The sequence below is a fragment of the Ananas comosus genome, linkage group 15, assembly GCF_001540865.1.
Source record: "Ananas comosus cultivar F153 linkage group 15, ASM154086v1, whole genome shotgun sequence".
NCBI lineage: Eukaryota > Viridiplantae > Streptophyta > Magnoliopsida > Poales > Bromeliaceae > Ananas > Ananas comosus.
Window position 1 is genome coordinate 8,109,804 of NC_033635.1, and position 15,719 is coordinate 8,125,522.

A 15,719-nucleotide genomic window follows, 5' to 3' on the forward strand; every position below is an offset into this window, starting at 1 on the left:
CAGGTGATCGCGATAAGGGCGTATCGCCCTAGCTAGCTAGTTGAGCTTTCCTATTGTACTAGAGCACCTTCGTGTGCATGGTTATAGATGACATGATGTACTTTGGATAGCTAGCATTATTTATGTTTGTGAGAGGATCATGTATTCATTTTTGGGAGATGGAAATGTAAATCAAATCAATGTTGAATGTGATGTAATAGCTAGATGTATCTCTCTTTATTTCACTTGTATGTTACTTGTGATTCTTGCTCTTGCTGGTATAGCACTTGTGGTGTTTGTTGAATCATGTATGTTAATTGAGTTTATTTTGGGCAACTCTTGTACATGATCTTGTTGTTGAGCCTTGGGCAGACAGGGAAGGTGCTGTCCGTCCGGCGTCTGTTCGACGCGCCCGAACCGAACCAAATAGGTAGCGGTCTCGGGGCGTGACACAAATACTGTTCTAGCTCTAGTGTCTTTAATCACAATTATACCTGTCACAACATCGTCGGGTGCTGCAGGTTGCTGCTCCTCCACCTGAGCGGCAAAGACTCGGCTGCTAGGCGCTCTCAATCTCTCCGGCTAACGCGGTGATGACGCGCGCCCAGCTGACATCGCTGGTGGTAACCACGCGAGCTGTCTCGGGGTAGTCGGTGCTGATACCGCCGTCGACGCAGACGACGTCCAGCTCGGGCACTCCCGGATAAGATGTCCTAGTTGGCCACACTTAAAACACTTGCCGTCACGCTACGGGCAAGCCGACACTCGGTGCTCTCCGCCACAAATGACGCACCGAGGTGGTCTCCAGTTCCTCGACTGCTGTCGGGGATACCGAGGGGGTTTCTTTGAGTTTAGCCGGCCCCCGGCACCACCCGCGTTCCACTTCTTGCCTTTGTCCTTGCTCTCGGCCGTAGCCTCCCGTTCCTCTCGAACATGGGCGCTACCATGCTACGCCCACAATGCTCTATCGAAGACCTCCACAAAGGTTGTCAACTTCAGAATCTGCACCTTCTCGTAAATTCTCGGCTGGAGTCCTCACAAGAACCAATCAGCCCGATCCCGGTCATCTCGAACAATATCCGGGATGCGGTCGATAATGTAAGAGAATTCTTGCTCATATTCCCCCACCGATCGATCACCCTGTCGCAACTTGCGGAACTTCTCTTGTAGTCTCCGCTTTACCGTATCGGGGAAGTAGTTCGCGAATACCGCTCTCTTGAACTCCTCCCAAAGCATAAGCAGAAGATCGGTAAGTCGATCCTGCTTGACTCGCTTCCACCACACCATCGCCGCCTTCTCAAGACAATGGGTGGCGAGGTACACTTTGTCCTTCTCCAAGGTATTTAAGTCCTCGAAGAGCGTCTCCATCGAGTCGATCCACGACTCCACGACCGCCGGCTCTACCAATCTGCCTTCGAAATTAGGTGGGTCAAACATCTTAAACTGTATGAGAGCCGCCAACGTGCGCTCCCGCTCCGCCTTTACCGCCGCACTATCGGAATTTGAGGTTCCCGATCCGGCCGGTACTACCGTAACTGGGACAGCCGCTGCTGCCGCCGCTCCCTCGTCTACGCTCGACACTAGCACAAGGGGCGCGACATGCTCGACACCCGCCTTGCCGCCGCCGCTTGCTGACACTCCAAAGCCTCCTGGAGCTGCTGAATCTGCTCCCCTTGGCATTGAACAGACTCTGCTTGTTGCCGCACTACGCCGATAAGCGCGGCCATCTGCTCCCTAAGCTCTCCGTCGCCACTCACTCTGGATCGCTCGGGCGCTGCATTCGACTCCTCAGGCATCGACCTTATCTGCGGTCAACCACGAGGTGCCATTGCTTCCTGAAATGAAGCAACTCGCATTAGCTACATGACAAACATTATTTGACCATACCCAATCCGGCGAAAGCAACATGCACATTCATCCTTGTCTCAAGCGTCATGTTGTCGGCCGCCCGACACAACACTAGAAGTAGAGGACAAATGAAAATTTAACTTAGCCTCTAATCACATTAGAGACGTCCCAACTTAACCCAATCACATACTTTCACTAACTTTGATTCAACGTAACTCACGTTTCCTAGATCCTTAAGGTCTTCCAATCCTAAGGGTCTCTAGGTCCATTCCTATTCTTTCACTCTAGGCTCTGATATCACAATATCTGTCATGCCCCGGGACCGATACCAATTTGGGCCGGCCCGGGCACGTCAAACAGACGCCGAACAGATAGAGTTTTTCCTGTCCGCCCAAGGCTCATCACCTGTACATTTTAAAGTAGAGAAAAGCACTAGCAGAAACATACACAAACGGCTTACACGAGGGTAAGCAATAGCCATGAGTGAAAGAAAGGAAACTAAACATCTACTCAAGTTCTATGATTCTCTTTTGATCACATACATGTATCCATTTCAACCAACTTCTACATTCGTAAAGTCTTTACATTTCATTACATCACTTGCATTATTTCTTTTTACATCATATTGCCCAAAATAAACATTACATTCTTTCTCTTTACTTTAAACATCTTCAAGTACAAAAGATGACCACAGGGTAGCTACTAACAAAATGTGAAATAACCAAACTCTGGTGGCCTCTGACTATGGTGCGATACCTTTATCACGGTCGCTCGCCGGCTCGCTCGGTCCTGGCTCTGTGGAAATGGTGGGGTGAGAACTACAACAAAGTTCCCAGTGGGGTTCGGCCCCAACCTCACCGACTTTTCCACTAGGACTAACTCAGGCATAATAGAAAGGATAAGCAGAATAGTAGCCAAACTATAATCATGATGCTAATATGCCTGAATAATAAAGCAAGAAATATGCTCAACGTAAATCACGCAAGTATGTAAGTTCTTTGTTCTTTACTCTTTATTCTTTAATCTTTGTTCTTTGTTCTTTAATCTCACGGCTAACCCGGGGGTTTCACCACATTAACTTGCCCACATTAAGTCCATCATCGCGGACCCTCAGCTTCCTCCCGCTAAGACCGTCCTCGGATTGACTCCAACCCGTGATGCAAACTCCGGAGTGCACCGCTCGAGGGGGAGCGACCGCCCTCGAGCACGGAACTCATAGCAAGTATGATCGATCCTTAACTCTAAGGATATATAGTTCAATCTTTGTCTTTACACTAACTTTAGTGTTCTTTACATCACTTTATTTTGCTAACTCTAGCAATCATTGTTCTTTAACTTTACTCGTTCTTTACGCCACTTTTATTTTCTTTACTTGTCTCTAATCATTATCATTGTTCTTTGCGTCACATTTCTCTTTGATGGCACACACTAACTCTAGTGTCACATTACTTTATATTGTCGGATGCCACTCGATCTATGTTTTATTGTGTCACTTTGTTCTTTCATCTCATTGGACGCTCACATTACATCTCATGCATACATATAGGGTTAAATAGGTTCTCAAACAGTTCAAATAGCACGTGTACTCACATCATGCAATATTCACATATATAACATCACATCTACCCTATAATGCATACAACAATATAAACATATGCTCAATTGAATGACACATTAGGCATAGAGGGAATTCCAACAAGTTTGGATAGCACCACCCACCTCATCGGCGTACTAGGATGTTACAATAATTTTCTTGGGATTTTAGACTCCTAGTTCGTCACCTACAGCAAAACGAAGCCCTATTAGGCCATTTTGCTCATATCTTTACATAGGCTTTTCGTAACGTTAAACCGAGTGCACCAACGCGTCAGAAATACCCCCAATTAGGTTTCTAAATGGTCAATTTCACTTTGAAATCCTCCCGAGCAAAAGCCCCAAATTTGGGTGCCCTAGCTCATCCCACATCAAAACCTAGGGTTTGATCCCATTAGGAAGCAAAAGAGAGTTTAATCTACTCAAGAGATCCCATTAAAACCCTTTTTGGCTCAATCAAAATCCTAGTTTGGGTTCTACCATGAGAGAGGTTGAAGCTCACCTCACAATTTCACTACATATACCCAATCCATGGTTTTGATCTCTTAGAGAAGCAAAGAAAGCTTCAAATCCTCCAAAGGTTCCACTAAAATCATTTCTAGGTCATTGGGTTCTCATTCTAGGGTTTTACCATGAAAGGAATCAAAGCTTACCTCAAAGCTTTCCTTTCTTTGTGCTAGAGATGAAGGAGAGGGAGTTACTTCACTCCTTCTTCTTCTTCTCCACCTTCCTTCTCTTTTTCTTCTTCTTCTTTTCCTTTCTTTCCCTTCTTTTCTTCTTCTCCTTCTTGTCTTCTAGAGAGAAAAAGAGAGGAGAGAGTGTGTGAGAGGGAGAGAATGAGAGGAAAAAAGCCCTCATAGCCCTCTACATAACCCTTGGGTTGAATAAATGCAAATAAGCCCCTCAACTTTCACTTTATTAAACTGCCTGAACTGGGCAGATTTTGTGCTTGGGGACCGATCTCCCCGACTTGGGACTGGTCCTAGAGAGCTCTCCCCGCAGGCAGCCAAGGCCCCCGCGCAGTGCAACCGGTCTCTCCCAGAGGGACCGTTCTCTCGGGGACCGGTCTTGCCTCGCAAGGACCGGTTCCCGAGAGCTGGTTTTCTGGGACTTAGCCGATTTTCAGCTTTTCTCATTTCTCACGCATTCGGGGACCGGTCTCTCCCACCAGGGACCGGTCCCCGAGAGCTCAAAAACTATAGTTTGCAGATTTTTGATTCTCTAGCTCTCGAAAACGTCCCACAATGCACTTTTACTCATTTTAACATCTTCGGACTTTCCGAAGTGTACCATCCTCGCACGTTGGTCAATTTGACTAATGTTCGATATTTATTTTCCGAATTCTCGGTATATTACATTGAGCTCCAAAAGCCCTAAATCCAAAATCCCCAAATAAATCCTAAGTTTCCATTTCTAGGGTTTCATCTAGTAGAAATCACCAAAACATGAATCTAAAGCAAGAAACATGTTGCTAACTTCAAGAGAAGCTCCAAACAATGCTCCAAGTCAACTAGAGTTGGAGATCTCTCCTTCCACAAGCTCTTCTCCAAGCTCCAAGTCTTTATTCATGGTGGAAATGGCATCAAGAAGCAAAAAGGAGCAAAATGAAGTGATTAAACTTCAAAAATCCCAACTTAAAAGAAGAATAATCAAAGAGAGGAAGATGAGGGCTTCCCTACCTTCTCTCCACTGTTTCCCAACTCAGGGAAGCTCCATGGGGCGTGTGGGATATATGTAGTATTGCTACAATATCAAAAACACCCCTAAAAAACAAGCAGACTACATTCTGCATTGTGTACCGGTACACGAAAAAGTGTACCGATACAAAACCCTGTACGCGCAAATCCGAGCCTCGGGTTGGCTGAGAATAACCTTCTGTACCGGTACAAATCCAATGTTGTACCGATACACCCTCTTGTTTCGGTACAACTTCAATGTTGTACCGGTACAACAGCCTGCAGAACCCAACTCGAGAGCAGCCTAAGTTTTTCTCTTTGGAGACCTTAGGGCTAAGCTTTAAACCTCGCTTCTCAGGATGCGAGCCATAGGTCGGAACACTGTTTACGACCCTCCAGAAAAAGTAGAAAAGCTTAGAACACAGATCAAACACTCGAACCTCGCAATTTGTAGAGGTCCAGTGTGTTACATCTACTATATAGAGTATAAATTTTCTACATGCAACGCATATGTATCATGTATGCCAAAATCCTATCATGTCCTATTAAGCATGAATATGCATCCATCTAAGTCTTATAACCATAGAGAAGACATAGAGGGAGTTCACCTATTTCGGTGAGGTCAAACCCACCGTATACTCTTCGAACCCTTTCGTTCCTTCGAACGAAGTTGTCCACCAATTTTCAAGTACCCTAAAAGAATTTCTAAGAGGGTTACAAGCTTCGAACGAACATCATACAAAATTCACCAAAAATCACAAGAAAAAGAGGTGAAAATTACCTTTGACCAAGCTAAACTTGTCCAAAGATCAAATCAACCCAACAGAGCTTTAAATCCAACCTAGAGAAGAGTTCTACACTCATCAATTAGGTCCCAAAAGCCTCAAATCAAAAAATCCCAAAATAAACCCTAGTTCTTTCAAAACTATGTTTCATCTACAAATTTTGCCAAAAATCACAAATAAATGTTGCAAGAAGAGTACTAACCTTCAAGAAAGCTCCAAATCAAGCTATCTTGAGCTAGGATTGAAAATTGATCCTCTAAGAAGCTCCTCTCTTAACTTCCAAACTTTCTTCAAGGTCCAAGAGCTTGCCACTATGAAGAGGAAGAAGAAAAGAAGATCAAAACCCAAATTAACAAAGGTTTGGGAAAGAAATCTAGAGAAAGAAAGAGAGAAAATCCTACCTTTTCCTTCTCTCAAGCCTCAGCACAAAAGGGGCTGTGGGGGAGAAAGGGGATATTATATACATGTTGTAACAAATCTCAAAAAGCCCATCCACACACTAAAAATTGCAAACTGCACAAACTGCAGTTTTTGCACTGCATACCGATAGTTGGGCAGGAGTACCGGTACCCGACAACAATTCCTGCGCAACCCGAGTCTCTGCCAGGTGATCTGATTACTGTGTACCGATACTCACTCGATGTAGTATCGGTACCCGACTCCAGTACCGGTACTCGGTAACTCAGTGCCGGTACTCGATAACTTAGTACCGGTACCCAGCACCTTTCAGCCCAAACCCGAGAGCAGCTTCTCTCGGTTACGCACTGGGGTTCCGGTACCTCACCCAGGTACCGGTACTCGGCACCCCAAAACCTGTATTTTTAGATTTTGGTGCTAAGTACTCCTTCTCGCGTTCTCTCAACACGAGTAATGGGTTGGTACTCAGTCAACAACCCTCAAAAACACCAGGAATAGCTCGGAACACTATTCTAACACTAGAACCTTGCTATTTGCTTGTGCTACATACGGGCTCCTAAATCGCCTCCCAGTCCCCGGCGTGCGCTTCTTATGACACTCCTAGGGAGCTCTAGGTGGACTCCATAGTTTTTGGCGTGCCCCATCCTTTCAAGATTTCGAAGAACTTGGCCTCCGTTCTTTCCTAGTTTCGGGATTCTCCTTAATGGCCGAGATCGTTGCGGGCATCGCCAATACGGACGTTGCTATCCTTTGTTTTTTGACGCTCTGTGACGAGCGCCTAGGGGATTTAGACAGTGGAAGGGTTGGAACTTGCACGCTTTCGTGCCTCATCTTTTTACTCTTTTTACTTCGAAGAGGTGCTGGCGATGATTTTGTTGCTGGTAAAAGAGCCAGATTCCTCAGTATGCCGGCAACGGAGGTGGCAAGACTGTACACCACGGACTCCAGACGGCTAATTGCCGCCACTACCTCTTTATACCCCCCCGGAGGTTCCTCATTCCTGGGGCGCTGGTGACGTGGAACATCAGCCACAACCCCTACCAGCTGTTGTTCTTTCGGGGAGAATTCGAGCCTGCGCCGGTACCTAGTGAAGTTAAAATCCTCCATTACTCTCAACGATCCCTGTGAACGCCTAGTCCATCTAATCGTATTCCACCTCTGGACACGAGGAAACACGGCGGGAAGGCAGAGGACATCTGTACCCAGTGTGCTCGTATATCCACACCTAATTGCAAAGACAATATTACACTACTAATCAGAACAATATTACACTATAGTTCACACAATTACACGATTGAAGCATACAACAACTTATTTTGCACGATTGCACTATGAGTCAGCACAATATTACACTATACTTCACACAATTGCATCATTGAAAAGTACAGCATACTTATTTTGCACGATTACTTGCACAATATACACTTACTGGGAGAAGCGGAGTACATCCAAGAACGTATCCCACCTGCTTCGAATTAGCTTGCAATTTAATGGCGGCTAAATATAGGCAGTCGGTGATAAGCGGATATACCACTTCTGGCCAATTATAACATCCCAGAGCGGGGAGATCATCGACAAAAGCCACCAGACCTTTGGGGCAGAGATTATTGGTATTTGTGAAAAGAATGCAACAAAAAAAGTAGAGAATAAGTAATTTTATGAAGTCGGTAATGAAAGATATGGATCCCAAGAATCTAAAAGGTAAATAACACCTAGAGGGGGGGGTGAATAGGTGTAAACGGTAAAAATCAAACCTCTCGATGCAAATAAAAGAAATAGCGGAAAATAAAAACAACACACCGAGATTTAACGTGGGAAAACTCCAATTCGGAGTGAAAAACCCACGGGACCGATCACACGAAGAAAATCCACTAAAAAAACTTGAGTACAAGTGATTTAACCAAAATACATGACTCAATTTACCGAATTCTCGTTGTCGATTGTCTTCACCGGTCCTCGATCGATAGGAATCCTCCAATCGACACCGTTGCAATTCCTTGCCGCGTCAACGCCTCAACTCCTCGAAGCATCCACCGAATCCTTGACTTTACGCGAGATTCACGCACCGAACCTCCTTCCGGAGCTTGTAGAATTGATGATTTGCGGTGATTAAGACTTAAAATCTCATAAGCAATGAGGGTTCACCTTTTAATCAATCATCTACTTGATTCTCGAAGAAAATCTCGAGTTAAAACTTAAGAATCAAGTCAATCGTTGATTATACGAAACTCGTTATGTGAATAAAATCATAAGAACATGAAAACAAGTTTCGAGGGTTTTTGAACAGTAGAAATTCTAAGCCTCAACTCATATGATGACCCCCATGGCTTATTTATAGGTTTAGAAGACTTAGAAGCGGGCTAGAATTCCAAAAAGTCTATTTTAAAAACTAGTGTCGTCCTCAGGGACCGGTCCTCTCGAGGAGACCGGTCTGTTAGAGACTGGTCCCTCGCTGCGTAACAGAAAACACAACGTTCGGGAACCGGTCTCTCGTCCCAGAGACCAGTCTCTCACTGCGAGTCAAAAATCCCAACGTTCGGGAACCGGTCTCTTGTGCCAAAGACTGGTTGCCTCGTCCTGGAGACCGGTCCCTCAGATCAGGAGATCGGTTGCCTTGGACTTTCACGCAGATAGGACTCTCGGGAACCGATCTCTCATCTCAGGGGACCGGTCCCAGCATATTGAAAACTTCAGTTTGTGTTTTCTATAGCAATCCAAGTCTTCTAAACTTATATTTAGGTAGTTTAAACACACCACAAATGATCTAACATTCATACCTAAGGTGTCGAGCTTTCCGAAGAGGTCTTTGATTTTTCAAAGTGAATCTTCTCTTCAAACTTCCGCGATCAACTCTTCAAGACTCCATTCGACTTCACAAAATCCACCAACCTAGAAAATCCTTAACAATCTCCCCCTTTGGCGATTTCGTGACAAAACATAATACAACGCTCGAACACAACTCAGAAACAATAAAAAGAAGATCATCGCAATCACCAAACGACAATCTCCTGCATGATCGATTCAATAAAAGAAAAAATTACATTTTTCTCACAATCCTAATACAAACTCTATGACTTAGACATGGAGTCTTGAAGTATTGAAAGTTCCTGCAAAAAACATTCTCAAAACACAGTCAAGATCCAAGAGTTTTCATTACAGATCAAACATAAACAGTCATATAGTCAAGAGTTGTTAAAAAAAACGTTAGAAAAATATCAACACCTAAATAAGCATCAAAGCCATCATCATCATCTAAATACATCACCATCAAAATACCATCTAAATATATCATCTAAAAAGCATCAAAATACCAAAATGCATCAAAATACCATCATGCATCAAAATACCATCATGCATCATCATAATCTCCCCCTTTTTGTCAAGAAAATGCCAAAATGACAAAAAGAGGAACCCCGCAATGCTCAATCTGAGTCATCACCTTGCGGAGGAAGATCTGAGCTACAACAACCCAATTTATCAAAGATCGCCTTCATTAAACGCTTAATCTTGCTCACATCCTTTTTTATCTGAGCCTGATCCGTTGATAGTTTCTGAAGCTCTTCAGATAATCGCTGTTGCTCACGATAAACTGATGACACCGAGACATCCTCCTCAGAAATCTCCACAGAAGGACGTGAAGAAGTAGGAGCAGCAGGAGGTGGAGCAGCAGTAGGTGAAGAAGGTCGCTGAGACGGAGTACGAAGCTGCACTAGTGACTTAACAAACGTCGTCTCACTGATCCGTCCCAGACTATGCTTATAGGATGTACAACATGTATCCACATCATAAAGTCGCAAAATCCTCATGATGGTCAATGGGAAGGGCAATCGCTCATTCTGACCTGAAGTCTTAATATCCTTCGCCATTCTCCGCCAAATCAAAAAGGGGGTGTTCATATTAATGTAATTTGCCCTAACAATCTCCGGGTTGCCCAACAAATACATGTAAAGAAGACGATCCCAACGCAAAATCTTCATGTTTGCCAAGGGCAAAATGTTATAACAAACCACGAAGTTCAAAAACCGATACTCCATCTTAAAATCTTTAGATAATACCATAATTCCATTTGATTCTGTTCCCGGTATGCAAATTGCATTCACAACACGCGCCCAATCCCGAAATGAGTCAAAACCGGCCTGCAAGTACTCAACTCCATCAGTACGAGCTGCCATCCCCAGTACAGATGCTATCGTATCGGGCGTGATAGTCAACTCTACACCACGTACCGAAGTGGTGAACATGTACGGGCCGCCGTCAGAGTCAACCAGATGTCCCGCTCGCATATAAAATTCTCTAATAAGCTCCAAGCAGAAACCTGTTTGCTCCGAAAAATTGCAAATCTCTTGTAGATTTCCATGTTCAAATAGATCTTGAAATGCCGGAACACGCTCTATTAGATTTGTAACTCCCACATCACGTTCACCAATGCATTGTTTAGAAGAGTACATAGAGCGGCGGCGTGAAGAGACGTCCTGAACAGAATATCAAGGAGGCTCAGAGATGGGCTCTCTAATCTCAAAACCACCTAACTTCCGTCGACCTCCAGTATCTATCCCTTTGTCTGTTGCCTTACCTTTTCCTTCGTCAACAGCTTTTTCTTTGCCCTTTCCTTTTCCTATCTCTTTATCCTTTCTGCAGCTACGGGCGCTTTACCCTTTTTCTTTGAAAGCACTTCCGGTGTAAGCGCTTCCCAATCGGGTTCCTCAGCTTCAGATTCTTCGCCCTCTTCGCCCGGCATATACTCACTACCCTCATCGTCCGGTTGTTGCTCAACTGGTTGTTTAGCCGATGAACATTGTCATTTGCCTCTACGACCACTACCGGCCATAAGAAAAACAATCACGAGTAGCCAGGAATACATGTTTAAAAAGCACCTCTTAAACACAATAGTGTATACATATTGAACATAAGAACAATTGATTTTTGATTGTAAAAACTTTAGCAAGTCGATATGCAATATGCTAGGTGATCCAAGGGCCATATAATCATAAAAATCATGAGCAAACCATGCAACAAAAATCAATAAAATCACATATTTTCGAAAAAAATTGAAAAATTAAGGTTTTGATGGTGAGAACTTAGCAAAACGACCAAATAATCGTATCAAAAATATGGAATAATGCATGAAAATCCTGAATAACATGTTTAGAGTTAAGAACAAAGCAAACATGGAGAGATTCAACAATATTACGAGATCAAAACCTCAAAAATGTGAAAATAAAGAACATTTTCGGAATATATAGCAAGCACGTAACAAAATCCGAAGATCTTACCGAAAACAAGTGTAAATTGATGGAGAAAGGAAGCAAAATCACCCTGGGGAAGTTGGAAGCTTGTGAGAGAAGTTCGATAAAATTTGAGAAAGAGTACAGACTGGTCGAACCGAAACCCTTAAATCGGGTTCGGGTGGAGGGACCGGTCTCTCCAAGGTTGGGACCGGTCCCAGAGCCAAAAAAAATTTTAATTTAAGTTCAAATTTTCCAAAAATTTTATACGTTATCCCAAAATGTCCAACATCAAAAATAATCAATTTCCATCCTCAATGACCTCAAATAAAATTTCATAAATAAATTTTGAAAAATCAATTTCAAGAATATTCAATTTGTCAAAAATTATTGACCCGAATCAAATAAAATTCTAGATAAGTATCAAATAAAATTCCACACATCATGCAAGATCTAAAAATTAATTGGTCTTGTTTTATTGTCATATTTGTTAAGAAAAATGAATAAATAAATCTCATAATCGTGAAATTAAAATAATACCCTCAAATTGAGTTATGCACATTATTCGATATAGGAGTGGCTCTTTGAGCATCTTTTAACAAACCACCTTATATCACCAGGAGATGTATTAAACATATTCTTAGAATTGTACCATTTTCACAACATCTCATATTTATTTATTCTTTATTTCCTTTTATCTTATAGAGATACTTTGATCATCATGTGGTAGCTGCACACACTGACCGGACGACCGGGGTGGTAGCTCTTTCCTCCATGTGGTGGTAGTTTTCATACTCCCAGTAGGGATGTAACTCTTTCCAAATCTTTTGAATTTAAGAAATTTTCATAACCATAACCGGAAAGACTCCCCCTAAATTAGTGCAACCCTCAAGTCAAAAATATTATCGCAATTTCAAAAACAGAGAAAGAGTTATTCATCTCATAGCTAATAATCAAACAAAACAATTGCAACGTTCAAAGTTCGAAGTATGAGGTGTTGAATTTTAACTCAGTATACTAAAACAGAATTTCAATGATTTAATCGTTCAAAAATTATGACAACAGAGAATAACATTGACAGTGATCAATCAAAACATAATACTGTCAATCAAAACATAATATGAAACAATTAAAGCCATATGATAAAGCTCACAAAAACATGATATTGACAGCGACTCCATCCATGAAGATCAATCATCTCTCAAAAATAATCAGGGAAAACCAAAAATATGCACAGAAAAAAAAATGCAATATGTGCATGATTTATGGCCCAATAGAATGCATCTAGTTTGAAGGATTCATACCAATAGCCTTTCTTAAATGTAGAAAACGTTTTTGATCCAAAGGCTTAGTTAAAATATCCGCAAGTTGATTTTCGGTTGAAATATATTCAAGTTGAAGAACGTTTGTTTCAACCAATTCTCTTAAAAAGTGATATCTTAGTTCAATATGCTTTGTTCGTGAATGTAAAACAAGATTTTTTGAAATATTAATAGCACTCGTGTTGTCACATAGAATTGTAAAAATGGTGGAGGAGATCCGATAATCACTCAATAAGCTTTTCATCCATAGTAATTGTGTAGAGCAACTACCGGCCGCAATGTATTCCGCCTCGACAGTGGAGAGTGCAATACAGTTTTGTTTTTACTATGCCACGCAACTAGACAGTGGCCTATATAAAAGCATGCTCCACTTGTGTTTTTTCGATCATCCGCAGAACCGGCCCAATCCGCATCCGAGTAGCCAATTAAATCCAAAGACGTCCCCATCGGATACCATAGACCATAAGCGGTTGTACCTTTAACATATCGTATGATTCTCTTAACCGCTTTCAAATGAACTTCTTTTGGATTAGCTTGATAGCGAGCACAAATTCCCACACTACAAGCAATGTTCGGTCTACTCGCGGTCAAATACAGTAAACTGCCGATCATGCTCCTATACTGTTTCTCATCCACACTTTGTCCTTCAATGTTTACTCCAAGTCCTTCGTTACTTGTTCCCATCGGTGTATCAAAGTTCTTTGCTCCATCCAAACCGAATTTCTTAACCAATTCCTTTGCATACTTTGTTTGAGACAAATGAATTCCTTCCTTTGATTGTTTAACTTGAAGACCAAGGAAATATGAAAGCTCACCCATCATAGACATCTCGAACTTACTAGTCATCAACTTTGCAAATTCAGTGGCAATGGTATCTTTAGTTGCGCCAAAGACAATGTTATCCACATAAATTTATGCCACAATAAAGTCATTTTTAGTGTGTTTTACAAAAAGAGTTCTATCCGCTCCCCCTCGGTTGTATCCCTTTTCTAAAAGATATTCTGTTAATCGTTCATACCATGCTCGCGGTGCTTGTTTAAGTCCATAAAGTACTTTTTTAAGACGAAAAACATGATTTGAAAATTTAGAATCTATAAAACCTTTTGGTTGTTCCACATAAACTTCCTCTTTTAGAAAACCATTCAAAATGCACTTTTAACATCCATTTGAAAAAGAATACTTTTAAAATGACAAACTATCGCAAACAAAATACGAATAGATTCAAGACGAACAACGGGGGCGAAGGTTTCATCAAAATCAATCCCCTCAATTTGTGAATAACCTTGAGCAACAAGTCTAGCTTTGTTTCGAACAATTATACCATCCTTATTTTTCTTATTTTTAAAAATCCATTTAGTACCAATAACATTTTGTTGCTCAGGGCGCGGCACTAATTCCCATACATCGTTGTGGGTAAATTGACTAAGTTCTTCTTGCATGGCATTTATCCAATATTCATCAAGAAGAGCTTCGTCAATATTCTTTGGCTCAATTAGAGATACATAGCATGCAAATTCACATTAAAGTTGACTTCTAGTTCGCACACAAACATTAGGATCCCCAATGACATTCGATAAAGGATGATCTCTTGACTCTCTCAGGGATGTAGTCTCAGATGATATACTAGGTATTTCAGATGAGATGCTTTGAGGCTCAGATGAATCATTTGATGCAACAATTTCAGGAGATGCAATGGGATTATCAAATGCAGAAACATCATCATTCACAGGCAATATAAATGGAGAATCATTATCATCATCATTCATCAAAGAATTAAAAAAACCATTCACAGAAGTACTTACAGAAGAAACTTCATCTATTTTTATATTTATAGATTCTATCACCGTCTTAGTTCGTAAATTGTACGCACAATAAGCACAACTTACAGTAGAATAACCAAAAAAGATCCCCTCGTCACTTTGGGAGTAAAATTTTTCAAGATTTTCACGATCCCGAAGGATAAAACACTTACTCCCGAAGACACGAAAGTATTTAATATTAGGTTTCCTACCAAGCCAAAGTTCATACGGAGTATTCAAAGTACCCGGACGCATATAAATCCGATTGATAACATAGACGGCCGTGTTAACCGCTTCGGCCCAAAAATGTAAAGCAATTTTCTTACTATGTAGCATAACACGTGCCATCTCTTGTACAACCCGATTTTTTGCGCTCTACCACTCCGTTTTGTTGCGGTGTATAAGGAGCCGAGAATTCATGTTTAATCCCATTAGAAACACAAAAATCAACAAATTTTGAATTTATGAATTCTCCCCCTTGATCACTTCGAATACGTACAATTTTATCGTTACGCTCATTCATAAGACGAAGACAAATCTCAGAAAAAGAGTCAAAAGTATCCACTTTTTCACGTAAGAAAGTACTCCACAAAAAACGAGTAAAGTCATCAACAATGAGTAATATATAACATTTGCCACCCAAACTTTGAATCCTAGGAGGTCCCATCAAGTCCATGTGCAATAATTATAAAGGTTTAGATGTCCCTAAGTTGTTCAAATTCTTATGTGCGGATCTAGTTTGCTTTCCCAGTTGACAACCCCCACACATAGTGTTCTCTTTGAAATCTATCTTAGGTACACCTCGAACAATTTTCTTCTTCGATAATTTCGATAGTTCCTTGAAGTTTATGTGACCTAGTCGTTCATGCCATAAGGTTTCAGTCTCTAATGTCGCTAGGTTACACGTTTCAGATGAAGCACTAGGAACCACATAACAATTATTCTGAGATCTTACACCTTTTAAGAAAAGATAATCATCGCGAGTCACATTGCATTCTTTATCAGAAAATTTCACAGAATACCCATCATCACACAATTGGCTTATGCTTACGAGATTTGATTTAAGCCCCTCAAC